General features: G+C 47.8%; 3 non-coding genes and 5 pseudogenes across 3 annotated transcripts; 5 read left to right on the top strand and 3 right to left on the bottom strand.

Annotated features, from left to right (window-relative positions):
* Positions 1 to 1,190: 1,190 nt before the first annotated feature.
* Positions 1,191 to 1,363, bottom strand: LOC137330580 (U2 spliceosomal RNA; annotated as a pseudogene).
* Positions 1,364 to 4,155: 2,792 nt separating this feature from the next.
* Positions 4,156 to 4,346, top strand: LOC137330897 (U2 spliceosomal RNA). The gene has a single exon (XR_010965317.1). It is a non-coding gene; the product is annotated as a U2 spliceosomal RNA (small nuclear RNA).
* Positions 4,347 to 5,470: 1,124 nt separating this feature from the next.
* On the top strand, positions 5,471 to 5,661 carry LOC137328239 (U2 spliceosomal RNA). Its single transcript, XR_010964722.1, has one exon. It is a non-coding gene; the product is annotated as a U2 spliceosomal RNA (small nuclear RNA).
* An 816-nt stretch (positions 5,662 to 6,477) lies between these two features.
* On the top strand, positions 6,478 to 6,589 carry LOC137328933 (U2 spliceosomal RNA; annotated as a pseudogene).
* A 1,469-nt stretch (positions 6,590 to 8,058) lies between these two features.
* On the bottom strand, positions 8,059 to 8,231 carry LOC137330578 (U2 spliceosomal RNA; annotated as a pseudogene).
* A 2,259-nt stretch (positions 8,232 to 10,490) lies between these two features.
* LOC137328253 (U2 spliceosomal RNA) lies at positions 10,491 to 10,681 on the top strand. Its single transcript, XR_010964735.1, has one exon. It is a non-coding gene; the product is annotated as a U2 spliceosomal RNA (small nuclear RNA).
* An 817-nt stretch (positions 10,682 to 11,498) lies between these two features.
* Positions 11,499 to 11,610, top strand: LOC137328932 (U2 spliceosomal RNA; annotated as a pseudogene).
* Positions 11,611 to 13,079: 1,469 nt separating this feature from the next.
* On the bottom strand, positions 13,080 to 13,252 carry LOC137330577 (U2 spliceosomal RNA; annotated as a pseudogene).
* Positions 13,253 to 14,013: the final 761 nt, after the last annotated feature.

Raw genomic sequence — 14,013 nt, 5'->3', positions numbered from 1 at the left:
GCTTTGGTAGATGTCCCGATTCATCCCAAAGAGTTCGATAACACAGGACGCTGTGCTCTACGGGCTGTTCCCCGGGATACACAACCACAACCAGACAACCAGACAGATATCAACTGCTGCTGGAAGACCATCGAGTCGGTGAAGGAGGCCCTTTGGTCCGCCCGAAACCCTCTGGTCTTCCAGCTGAAGGAGCTGTCCACGACCGGGTGTTGCCGAGTGGCACACCCCAAGGTCCAGGAGTACATGCTGTGGGACGCACTGAAGTGAGGTGTGACCTATGCAAAGGCTCTATGGGGAAAGGCCGCCATGTAAAGTCATCCCACCTTGTAATGTACAGAATGTATTAGGAGATATGTACTGTGACTTCAATTGTAATAACAGGATCGTAGTGTGTACGATCTGCATTTAATTGCCTCTCCTTTAAAATCCTCATTCTCTACCGCCCACCCAAGTCCCACACCAAGTTTCTCACTGAGATATCTTCACTGATTTCCTCCCTCAGCCTCTGCACCGAGCGACTTCTCATCCTTGATGATTTCAACGTCCATCTCAACTCATCATGCTCTCTCTCCTCTGAGTTCACTGCCCTCATTTCCTCCCTTAATCTCTCCCCTCCCATTCTCACTGCCATTCAGGCTACATCCCGGGCCCTGTTGGTCAGTTCTGGCGACAAGACGTTCGGCCAAATGTCATCATTGGTGACCATGCATTCAGTTGCCTCGGCCCTAAGCTCTGGAATTCCCTCCCTAAACCTCTCTGCCTCTCTACCTCTCTCGCCTCCTTTAAAACACTCCTTAAAACCTACCACTTTGACCAAGCTTTTGGTCACCTGTCCTAATATCTCCTTATGTGTCCCAGTGTCAAATTTTGTTTGATAATCGCTCCTGTGAAGCACCTTGGGAAGTTTCACTCCATTAAAGGCCCAATATAAATGCAAGTTGTTATTGTTGTATTGGTTTGAACTGTATTGCTTGAAATTTCATTTCTCTTTTTACATTGAACTGTGTGTATCCGTAAATTTTATGAAATAAAATATAAATTGACATTGAAAAAATGCTTAATTATTGATCACGAGCAAAGAAGGAGCTGGAGAGAGAAGAGAGGGTGTGAGTGACTCCATAATTGTGAGCTACTCAAAGGCATCTCGGTCTAAGAATTCAATAGTCGATCTGTTACTTCGAGGTTTCCCCTGAAGGAGGGCGGGGGGAGAGTGAAACTTTCCTGCAGCCCCTGCAATGGTGGAGCAAGTCCTTATTCCATCTCTGTGTTGCAAAATTTAATATTTGGCCCCCAGATAGGGGACATCACATGGTAATTTGTTAAGAATGTTACACTTGATCTTAACCAAAAGCCAAGAAATTATAATTTGTAAACTCCCTCCTGCTCTGATCTGTCTGCCCCCCTTAAGATTTTTTTGTGGCCCATTGTGAAGCCAGATTTAGTTCTCTGACCATTTATTTCTGCTCGGTTAATGTGCCTGATGTCTGCTTTTGTTTAATGGGCTGGAGTCGGGGGAGGGGTCATGGTGTTGGCCCATCTCTGTACCTGAAACCTGTCTGTGTCAGCAAGGAGGGCTGGAGACAACAATACCCACTCACACCCAAACTGAGGAAAAGACAAGACACACAGTGCTGGGAGCGGATGAAACAGCAGCATTTTAGGTTCTACCTGGATTTTACGCAGGCAAGAGATGATTGAACGAGTTAAATGTTTCTCCTTTAGAAACCACGACTGATGGCAGAAAGAATACTGAGCGCTGATCTGTCACAGAGCACTCACAAGTAGAGGCTGGCCCAGCGTATTGCCAGGAGGAGTCTGGAAGCTACAGTAAGCACAAGAAACCAGGACGTAACACTGAAAGGGCAAAAAAAAGGAGACCAGCTGGGAGAGATAAAGGGGTCAGAGGGCAAAGGCTGTGACACACGCTCAGGTAAGCTCGCTATTTTGTATTTCAAGTCAAAAGTTTTGTGACAGACTTTTTGACAGTATGGATAGTTTTCACTTTTCTAGCAGGTAGGATAAGCCTGTTCCCTTCGTAGAGCGTCACGTCACACCTCTGATTGGTACTGGCCTCGGTTTTTCCGATTGCACCCCGGGGGCAGTAACTCATTTGTGCGACACTGATTTAAAGGGACTGCTTCTATTTTGGAACTCCACACTCCATCCAAAGCACTGTCTGAACCTCGCACAGCTGAACATAACTTAAAGGGCATGAAAGACCCCCCACATCCCCCGCCACCAGCGGTATTTAAAGGGATCATGCAGGAGTTACAGATTAGTTGCTGGATTATTTGTTTGGGCTGCTGGTGCATTTGAACGTGCCTCCTGTGTTGCTCTTGCACTGTCTCTGGGAACGGTGCACCCAGATATTAAAAATGCTGAACAGATTTTTGGAGCCTGGATTATTACTCAGAATGCTGATATATTGCAACTGGGGTGTTGTTTGTTTTCTCCTGGTCTGGATGAGTGCCATTCCCTTTCTTCCTTTTCCCTCTTGCAGTTTTACCTTGGAGGGAAAGACGTCAGTCTCAGGTCACTTTTCAGGAAGCTGCAAGCCTGTGTATTGGGACATGCCACCTTCCACAGACTTGGTCTCCTGACCTGAAGCATTTAACTCCAGTTGTTGTGTGAAAAATTACTGCAGTTTTAAAATTGCAGTTCCAGAATTAATTGTTTCCAAATCAGACATTTCCCGAAACAGAGAGCGCGAGAGACACAATGTTAACGGTTGGCAACGTTTAAACTGCCACAAGTGAGAGGCGAAATAACTTCACGTTGCTGACTTTAAAAAAGCAAGCAGACAGTGTGTGTGTGTTTGGAGGGAGTGCACTGTGAATGGCCACATTGAAAGCTGTGAGATTAAACTGTGCTCCCAACTGAGTGTTAAGGTGAGTAAAAGGCACTGGTTTGGGTGGAGCATTGCGCTCAGGATGAGAGATTTTCTTGATGGTGCCAATTAATCTGCACCTGAAAATCATCCCCTGACCAAGATTCGAACCCAGGTCTCAACAAGGATTTATAAATGTTACATCCTAACCACTGGACCACCAGGGGCATTGCCATCAATCCCCTGGAAACAGATACATGAGGCTGAACACATGGCTCCCTACAGTAGCAGCAGTGTCACCAGCAGAGGGCTTGAGTTGCCATTTCCACTTTGACAGTCAGTCTTTTCACAGTCAGTGAAATGGGAAACGTCTCTTCAGGAGGTTATCGCTTCTCGGCTTCGGGACCGAATGATAAATTGATTTTTGGAACAGAGAGATGGAACGAGAGATTGCTCCGTCCACTCCGCGCATCGACCTGGTATAGCAGTGCTTCCAGGATCGGTGCAGCTCCCCTCGGGGAGATTCGAAAAACAAAAACAGATTTTGTTTCTTTTTTGGACCATATGTTATTACTGTAGTCAATATTGTTATAAAAGAAGGAAAACTTTTTACAGCTGCTTGACCATGCTCTCCTTTCCTTCGTAGGTTGATGCTCGCTACGCGTTGTTCCTCGCCCGGCCGTTGCGCCATGTTGCCAACGCCGCTGACGCCACTTTCACTCCTGCTCAGCAAGGTCAGCAGCCACCATTGTGTTTTTCTTCCCGTATCTGTCCATGGGGACTTGGCCTATATTTCAGGGTGAGGCCTGACCACGTTTCCCGCTCGACAGCTAAGCTGGAGGTTGCCCCCTGTTGGATTTCCGTGCGACTGCAGGCACGGGCGCCTCTATTGGAAAAGGATGGGTGGGTGGGTGGATGGGGGTTGGTGGTGTTGGGCACATGCACCCCGCCCTGCCCGCCACGCCTGCTGCAGTCTATTCCCATGCCACCCTGCCTGTCTCCTACGACTTATTGCCGGGAACCAGCCTTAGCAAACCCCAGACTTTACTTGGCAGCTGCAGGACCGATTCTGCGCTCCATTGAGATCCTGCGCGCCCGTTGATTAAGCACCCGAAAATGCAAAAGCTGTGATCGTGTTACCTCAGCCAAAGGGAAGGGGGGTGTTACGCAGATGGCTTTTCATCTTGGTTAGATGTCCTGGCAAAAAATGTTCTCTTGCTCAAAGTCTGCCGGCCACTCTTCACACCTAAGCTCAGTCACCCAACACCATTTTGAAGAAGTAGAGAGAGTCCGAGGAAGAATGGAGCAGGAGCGGGAGTTTACCGGTTATCGCTTCTCGGCCTTTTGGCTCAGATCAAGTGTAGTTTCTGTTCTTATCAGTTTAATGTCTGATACGTCCCCTATCTGGGGACCGAATATTAAATTGCTTTTTGGAACAGGGAGATGGAACAAGAGCTTGCTCCGTCCACTCCGCGCATCGACCTGGTATTGCAGTGCTTCCAGGATCGGTGCAGCTCCCTTCGGGGAGATTCAAAAAACAAAAAGCAGATTTTGTTTCTTTTTTGGACCATATGTTATTACTGTAGTCAATATTGTTGGAAAAGACGGAAAACTTTTTACAGCTGCTTGACCATGCTCTCCTTTCCTTCGTAGGTTGATGCTCGCTACGCGTTGTTTCTCACCCGGCCGGTGCGCCATGTTGCCAACGCCGCTGACGCCACTTTCACTCCTGCTCAGCAAGGTAAGCAGCCACCATTGTGTTTTTCTTCCCGTATCTGTCCATGGGGACTTGGCCGATATTTCAGGGTGAGGCCTCACCACGTTTCCTGCTCGACAGCTAAGCTGGAGGTTGCCCCCTGTTGGATTTCTGTGCAACGGCCGCCTCTATTGGAAAAGGATGGGTGGGTGGGTGGATGGGGGTTGGTGGTGTTGGGCACATGCACCCCGCCCTGCCCGCCACGCCTGCTGCAGTCTATTCCCATGCCACCCTGCCTGTCTTCTATGACTTATTGCCGGGAACCAGCCTTAGGAAACCCCAGACTTTACTTGGCAGCTGCAGGACTGATTCCACGCTCCATTGAATTGGTCTCCTCACCTGAAACATTTAACTCCAGTTGTTGTGTGAAAAATTACTGCAGTTTTAAACTGGCAGTTCCAGAATTAATTGTTTCCAAGTCAGACATTTCCCGAAACAGAGAGCGCGAGAGACACAATGTTAAAGGTTGGCAATGTTTAAACTGCCACAAGTGAGAGGCGAAATATCCTCACGTTGCTGACTTTAAAAAAGCAAGCCGACAGTGTGTGTGTTTGGAGAGAGTGCACTGTGAATGGCCACATTGGAAGCTGTGCCATTTCCACTTTGACAGTCTTTTCACAGTCAGTGATGGTGCCAATTAATCTGCACCAGAAAATCATCCCCTGACTGGGTTCAAACCCAGGACGACAAATGAGTTTTAAATATTGCATCCGAACCACCAGACCACCAGGGGAGTTACCATCAATCCCCTGGAAACATATACATAAGGCTGAACACATGGCTCCCTACAGTAGCAGCAGTGGCACCAGCAGAGGGCTTGAGTTGCCATTTCCACTTTGAGAGACTTTTCGCAGACAGTGAAATGGGAAACATCCATTCAGGAAGTTATTGCTTCTCGGCCTTTTTGCTCAGATCCAGTGTAGTTTCTGTTCTTATCAGTTTAATATCTGATACGTCCCCTATCTGTGGACCGAATATTAAATTGATTTTTGGAACAGGGAGATGGAACAAGAGCTTGCTCCGTCCACTCCGCGCATCGACCTGGTATAGCAGTGCTTCCAGGATCGGTGCAGCTCCCTTCGGGGAGATTCGAAAAACAAAAACAGATTTTGTTTCTTTTTTGGACCATATGTTATTACTGTAGTCAATATTGTTATAAAAGAAGGAAAACTTTTTACAGCTGCTTGACCATGCTCTCCTTTCCTTCGTAGCTTGATGCTCGCTACGCGTTGTTCCTCGCCCGGCCGGTGCGCCATGTTGCCAACGCCGCTGACGCCACTTTCACTCCTGCTCAGCAAGGTAAGCAGCCACCATTGTGTTTTTCTTCCCGTATCTGTCCATGGGGACTTGGCCGATATTTCAGGGTGAGGCCTCACCACGTTTCCCGCTCGACAGCTAAGCTGGAGGTTGCCCCCTGTTGGATTTCCGTGCGACTGCAGGCACGGCCGCCTTCATTGGAAAAGGATGGGTGGGTGGGTGGATGGGGGTTGGTGGTGTTGGGCACATGCACCCCGCCCTGCCCGCCACGCCTGCTGCAGTCTATTGCCCATGCCACCCTGCCTGTCTCCTACGAATTATTGCCGGGAACCAGCCTTAGCAAACCCCAGACTTTACTTGGCAGCTGCAGGACCGATTCTGCGCTCCATTGAGATCCTGCGCGCCCGTTGATTAAGCACCCGAAAATGCAAAAGCTGTGATCGTGTTACCTCAGCCAAAGGGAAGGGGGGTGTTACGGAGATGGCTTTTCATCTTCGTTAGATGTCCTGGCAAAAAATGTTCTCTTGCTCAAAGTCTGCCGGCCACTCTTCACACCTAAGCTCAGTCACCCAACACCATTTTGAAGAAGAAGAGAGAGTCCGAGGAAGAATGGAGCAGGAGCGGGAGTTTACCGGTTATCGCTTCTCGGCCTTTTGGCTCAGATCAAGTGTAGTTTCTGTTCTTATCAGTTTAATATCTGATACGTCCCCTCTCTGGGGACCAAATATTAGGTGCAGGGAGGATGTTCCCGATGGCTGGGGAGTCCAGAACCAGGGGTCACAGTCTCAGGATACGGGGTATGCCATTTAGAACCGAGAGGAGGAGAAATTTCTTCACTCAGAGGGTGGTGAACCTGTGGAATTCTCTGCCACAGAAGGCAGTGGAGGCCAAGTCATTGGATGTATTCAAGAAGGAGATAGATATATTTCTTCATGCTAAAGGGATCAAGGGATATGGGGAAAAAGCGGGAACAGGGTACTGAGTTAGACGATCAGCCATGATCATTTTGAATGGCCTACTCTTGCTCCTATTTTCTATGTTTCTCTGTTCTCTATGTCCCGGTTCATCCCAAACAGTCCGATAACACAGGACGCTGTGCTCTACGGGCTGTTCCCCGGGACGCACACAGAGGCAGATATCAACTGCTGCTGGAAGACCATCATGTCGGTGAAGAAGGCCCTTTGGTCCACCCGAGACCTGCTGGTCTTCCAGCTGAAGGAGCTGTCCAGGATTGAGTGTTGCCGAGTGGCACATTCCAAGATCCAGGAGTACGTGCTGCGGGACGCACTGAGGCGAGGTGCGACCTACGCAAAAGCTCTACGGGGAAAGGCACCGTGGAAGGCCACCCCACCTTGTATTGTACAGAATGTATTAGAAGATTTGGATTGTGACTTCAATTGTAATAACGGGGTCGTAGTGTGTACGATCTGCATTTAATTGCCTCTCCTTTAAAATCCTCATTCTCTACCGCCCACCCAAGTCCCACACAAAGTTTCTCACTGAGATATCTTCACTGATTTCCTCCCTCAGCCTCTGCACCGAGCGACTTCTCATCCTTGATGATTTCAACGTCCATCTCAACTCATCATGCTCTCTCTCCTCTGAGTTCACTGCCCTCATTTCCTCCCTTAATCTCTCCCCTCCCATTCTCACTGCCATTCAGGCAACATCCCGGGCCCTGTTGGTCAGTTCTGGCGACAAGACGTTCGGCCAAATGTCATCATTGGTGACCGTGCCTTCAGTTGCCTCGGCCCTAAGCTCTGGAATTCCCTCCCTAAACCTCTCTGCCTCTCTACCTCTCTCGCCTCCTTTAAAACACTCCTTAAAACCTACCACTTTGACCAAGCTTTTGGTCACCTGTCCTAATATCTCCTTATGTGTCCCAGTGTCAAATTTTGTTTGATAATCGCTCCTGTGAAGCACCTTGGGAAGTTTCACTCCATTAAAGGCCCAATATAAATGCAAGTTGTTATTGTTGTATTGGTTTGAACTGTATTGCTTGAAATTTCATTTCTCTTTTTACATTGAACTGTGTGTATCCGTAAATTTTATGAAATAAAATATAAATTGACATTGAAAAAATGCTTAATTATTGATCACGAGCAAAGAAGGAGCTGGAGAGAGAAGAGAGGGTGTGAGTGACTCCATAATTGTGAGCTACTCAAAGGCATCTCGGTCTAAGAATTCAATAGTCGATCTGTTACTTCGAGGTTTCCCCTGAAGGAGGGCGGGGGGAGAGTGAAACTTTCCTGCAGCCCCTGCAATGGTGGAGCAAGTCCTTATTCCATCTCTGTGTTGCAAAATTTAATATTTGGCCCCCAGATAGGGGACATCACATGGTAATTTGTTAAGAATGTTACACTTGATCTTAACCAAAAGCCAAGAAATTATAATTTGTAAACTCCCTCCTGCTCTGATCTGTCTGCCCCCCTTCTTAAGATTTTTTTGTGGCCCATTGTGAAGCCAGATTTAGTTCTCTGACCATTTATTTCTGCTCGGTTAATGGGCCTGATGTCTGCTTTTGTTTAATGGGCTGGAGTCGGGGGAGGGGTCATGGTGTTGGCCCATCTCTGTACCTGAAACCTGTCTGTGTCAGCAGGAGGGCTGGAGACAACAATACCCACTCACACCCAAACTGAGGAAAAGACAAGACACACAGTGCTGGGAGCGGATGAAACAGCAGCATTTTAGGTTCTACCTGGATTTTACGCAGGCAAGAGATGATTGAACGAGTTAAATGTTTCTCCTTTAGAAACCACGACTGATGGCAGAAAGAATACAGAGCGCTGATCTGTCACAGAGCACTCACAAGTAGAGGCCGGCTAAGCGTATTGCCAGGAGGAGTCTGGAAGCTACAGTAAGCACAAGAAACCAGGACGTAACACTGAAAGGGCAAAAAAAAGGAGACCAGCTGGGAGAGATAAAGGGGTCAGAGGGCAAAGGCTGTGACACACGCTCAGGTAAGCTCACTATTTTGTATTTCAAGTCAAAAGTTTTGTGACAGACTTTTTGACAGTATGGATAGTTTTCACTTTTCGAGCAGCTAGGATAAGCCTGTTCCCTTCCTCGAGCGTCACGTCACACCCCTGCATGGTGGTTTCCTTCTGCCCTCCCTCGCCATTTACCTTGGCAGCCGCACACGGACTGATTGTAGTTTGAAATGACGATAAAAAGAAAGGAGAGAGGAAATCAGCACAGGCTGGCAGTCACTGTGCTGTGCACGGATGGAGTTTTGTTCCCAAGTTTAGCTTGTGAACAACTGTGGGTTGGGGTTGAAAAATTCTAAAATTTTGAAGAAAATAATCTTTAAGAAGGAAGGGAAAAGATTCAAAAGAAATCTCATCTCGAGCAATTGCCCAAACAACAATGGTGTAAACACTTTAAGATAACTGCTTGACAAACTGCAGAGGAAGCTGCAGACATTCCCACCTCTATTCTTTTTGTGATTATAATCATTCACTGGCAGCGGTTGCTAAGGAGATGCTGGCTGAGCTGTGCTGTATTTTGGAGCGACTGGCCTCGGCTTTCCGATTGCACCCCGGGGGCAGTAACTCATTTGTACGACACTGATTTAAAGGGACTGCTTCTATTTTGGAACTCCACACTCCATCCAAAGCACTGTCTCAACCTCGCACAGCTGAACATAACTTAAAGGGCATGAAAGACCCCCCACATCCCCCGCCACCAGCGGTATTTAAAGGGATCATGCAGGAGTTACAGATTAGTTGCTGGATTATTTGTTTGGGCTGCTGGTGCATTTGAACGTGCCTCCTGTGTTGCTCTTGCACTGTCTCTGGGAACGGTGCGCCCAGATATTAAAAATGCTGAACAGATTTTTGGAGCCTGTATTATTACTCAGAATGCTGATATATTGCAACTGGGGTGTTTTTTGTTTTCTCCTGGTCTGGATGAGTGCCACTCCCTTTCTTCCTTTTCCCTCTTGCAGTTTTACCTTGGAGGGAAAGACGTCAGTCTCAGGTCACTTTTCAGGAAGCTGCAAGCCTGTGTATTGGGACGTGCCACTTTCCACAGACTTGGTCTCCTGATCTGCAGCATTTAACTCCAGTTGTTGTGTGAAAAATTACTGCAGTTTTAAACTGGCAGTTCCAGAATTAATTGTTTCCAAATCAGACATTTCCCGAAACAGAGAGAGCGAGAGACACAACGTTAACGGTTGGCAACGTTTAAACTGCCACAATTGAGAGGCGAAATAACTTCACGTTGCTGACTTTAAAAAAGCAAGCAGACAGTGTGTGTGTTTGGAGAGAGTGCACTGTGAATGGCCACATTGAAAGCTGTGAGATTAAACTGTGCTCCAAACTGAGTGTTAAGGTGAGTAAAAGGCACTGGTTTGGGTGGAGCATTGCGCTCAGGATGAGAGATTTTCTTGACGGTGCCAATTAATCTGCACCAGAAAATCATCCCCTGACTGGGTTCAAACCCAGGACGACAAATGAGTTTTAAATATTGCATCCTAACCACTAGACCACCAGGGGAGTTACCATCAATCCCCTGGAAACAGATACATGAGGCTGAACACATGGCTCCCTACAGTAGCAGCAGTGTCACCAGCAGAGGGCTTGAGTTGCCATTTCCACTTTGAGAGACTTTTCACAGACAGTGAAATGGGAAACATCCATTCAGGAAGTTATCGCTTCTCGGCCTTTTTGCTCAGATCCAGTGTAGTTTCTGTTCTTATCAGTTTAATATCTGATACGTCCCCTATCTGGGGACCGAATATTAAATTGATTTTTGGAACAGAGAGATGGAACGAGAGCTTGCTCCGTCCACTCCGCGCATCGACCTGGTATAGCAGTGCTTCCAGGATCGGTGCAGCTCCCTTCGGGGAGATTCGAAAAACAAAAAGCAGATTTTGTTTCTTTTTTGGACCATATGTTATTACTGTAGTCAATATTGTTATAAAAGAAGGAAAACTTTTTACAGCTGCTTGACCATGCTCTCCATTCCTTCGGAGGTTGATGCTCGCTCCGCGTTGTTCCTCGCCCGGCCGGTGTGCCATGTTGCCAACGCCACTGACGCCACTTTCACTCCTGCTCAGCAAGGTAAGCAGCCACCATTGTGTTTTTCTTCCCGTATCTGTCCATGGGGACTTGGCCTATATTTCAGGGTGAGGCCTCACCACGTTTCCCGCTCGACAGCTAAGCTGGAGCTTGCCCCCTGTTGGATTTCCGTGCGACTGCAGGCACGGGCGCCTCCATTGGAAAAGGATGGGTGGGTGGGTGGATGGGGGTTGGTGGTGTTGGGCACATGCACCCCGCCCTGCCCACCACGCCTGCTGCAGTCTATTGCCCATGCCACCCTGCCTGTCTCCGACGACTTATTGCCGGGAACCAGCCTTAGCAAACCCCAGACTTTACTTGGCAGCTGCAGGACCGATTCTGCGCTCCATTGAGATCCTGCGCGCCCGTTGATTAAGCACCCGAAAATGCAAAAGCTGTGATCGTGTTACCTCAGCCAAAGGGAAGGGGGGTGTTACGGAGATGGCTTTTCATCTTGGTTAGATGTCCTGGCAAAAAATGTTCTCTTGCTCAAAGTCTGCCGGCCACTCTTCACACCTAAGCTCAGTCACCCAACACCATTTTGAAGAAGTAGAGAGAGTCCGAGGAAGAATGGAGCAGGAGCGGGAGTTTACCGGTTATCGCTTCTCGGCCTTTTGGCTCAGATCAAGTGTAGTTTCTGTTCTTATCAGTTTAATATCTGATACGTCCCCTCTCTGGGGACCAAATATTAGGTGCAGGGAGGATGTTCCCGATGGCTGGGGAGTCCAGAACCAGGGGTCACAGTCTCAGGATACGGGGTATGCCATTTAGAACCGAGAGGAGGAGAAATTTCTTCACTCAGAGGGTGGTGAACCTGTGGAATTCTCTGCCACAGAAGGCAGTGGAGGCCAAGTCATTGGATGTATTCAAGAAGGAGATAGATATATTTCTTCATGCTAAAGGGATCAAGGGATATGGGGAAAAAGCGGGAACAGGGTACTGAGTTAGACGATCAGCCATGATCATTTTGAATGGCCTACTCTTGCTCCTATTTTCTATGTTTCTCTGTTCTCTATGTCCCGGTTCATCCCAAACAGTCCGATAACAAAGGACGCTGTGCTCTACGGGCTGTTCCCCGGGACGCACACAGAGGCAGATATCAACTGCTGCTGGAAGACCATCATGTCGGTGAAGAAGGCCCTTTGGTCCACCCGAGACCTGCTGGTCTTCCAGCTGAAGGAGCTGTCCAGGATTGAGTGTTGCCGAGTGGCACATTCCAAGATCCAGGAGTACGTGCTGCGGGACGCACTGAGGCGAGGTGCGACCTACGCAAAAGCTCTACGGGGAAAGGCACCGTGGAAGGCCACCCCACCTTGTATTGTACAGAATGTATTAGAAGATTTGGATTGTGACTTCAATTGTAATAACGGGATCGTAGTGTGTACGATCTGCATTTAATTGCCTCTCCTTTAAAATCCTCATTCTCTACCGCCCACCCAAGTCCCACACAAAGTTTCTCACTGAGATATCTTCACTGATTTCCTCCCTCAGCCTCTGCACCGAGCGACTTCTCATCCTTGATGATTTCAACGTCCATCTCAACTCATCATGCTCTCTCTCCTCTGAGTTCACTGCCCTCATTTCCTCCCTTAATCTCTCCCCTCCCATTCTCACTGCCATTCAGGCTACATCCCGGGCCCTGTTGGTCAGTTCTGGCGACAAGACGTTCGGCCAAATGTCATCATTGGTGACCATGTCTTCAGTTGCCTCGGCCCTAAGCTCTGGAATTCCCTCCCTAAACCTCTCTGCCTCTCTACCTCTCTCGCCTCCTTTAAAACACTCCTTAAAACCTACCACTTTGACCAAGCTTTTGGTCACCTGTCCTAATATCTCCTTATGTGTCCCAGTGTCAAATTTTGTTTGATAATCGCTCCTGTGAAGCACCTTGGGAAGTTTCACTCCATTAAAGGCCCAATATAAATGCAAGTTGTTATTGTTGTATTGGTTTGAACTGTATTGCTTGAAATTTCATTTCTCTTTTTACATTGAACTGTGTGTATCCGTAAATTTTATGAAATAAAATATAAATAGACATTGAAAAAATGCTTAATTAATGATCACGGGCAAAGAAGTAGCTGGAGAGAGAAGAGAGGGTGTGAGTGACTCCATAATTGTGAGCTACTCAAAGGCATCTCGGTCTAAGAATTCAATAGTCGATCTGTTACTTCGAGGTTTCCCCTGAAGGAGGGCGGGGGGAGAGTGAAACTTTCCTGCAGCCCCTGCAATGGTGGAGCAAGTCCTTATTCCATCTCTGTGTTGCAAAATTTAATATTTGGCCCCCAGATAGGGGACATCACATGGTAATTTGTTAAGAATGTTACACTTGATCTTAACCAAAAGCCAAGAAATTATAATTTGTAAACTCCCTCCTGCTCTGATCTGTCTGCCCCCCTTAAGATTTTTTTGTGGCCCATTGTGAAGCCAGATTTAGTTCTCTGACCATTTATTTCTGCTCAGTTAATGGGCCTGATGTCTGCTTTTGTTTAATGGGCTGGAGTCGGGGGAGGGGTCATGGTGTTGGCCCATCTCTGTACCTGAAACCTGTCTGTGTCAGCAGGAGGGCTGGAGACAACAATACCCACTCACACCCAAACTGAGGAAAAGACAAGACACACAGTGCTGGGAGCGGATGAAACAGCAGCATTTTAGGTTCTACCTGGATTTTACGCAGGCAAGAGATGATTGAACGAGTTAAATGTTTCTCCTTGAGAAACCACGACTGATGGCAGAAAGAATACAGAGCACTGATCTGTCACAGAGCACTCACAAGTAGAGGCCGGCCAAGCGTATTGCCAGGAGGAGTCTGGAAGCTACAGTAAGCACAAGAAACCAGGACGTAACACTGAAAGGGCAAAAAAAAGGAGACCAGCTGGGAGAGATAAAGGGGTCAGAGGGCAAAGGCTGTGACACACGCTCAGGTAAGCTCACTATTTTGTATTTCAAGTCAAAAGTTTTGTGACAGACTTTTTTACAGTATGGATAGTTTTCACTTTTCTAGCAGCTAGGATAAGCCTGTTCCCTTCCTCGAGCATCACGTCACACCTCTGATTGGTACTGGCCTCGGTTTTTCCGATTGCACCCCGGGGGCAGTAACTCATTTGTACGACACTGAT

Source organism: Heptranchias perlo, chromosome 12 (genome assembly GCF_035084215.1).
Source record: "Heptranchias perlo isolate sHepPer1 chromosome 12, sHepPer1.hap1, whole genome shotgun sequence".
In the NCBI taxonomy this organism is placed as follows: Eukaryota; Metazoa; Chordata; class Chondrichthyes; order Hexanchiformes; family Hexanchidae; genus Heptranchias; species Heptranchias perlo.
The sequence above is the reverse complement of the archived record's forward strand: the minus strand, read 5'-3'. Positions and strand labels throughout refer to the sequence as shown.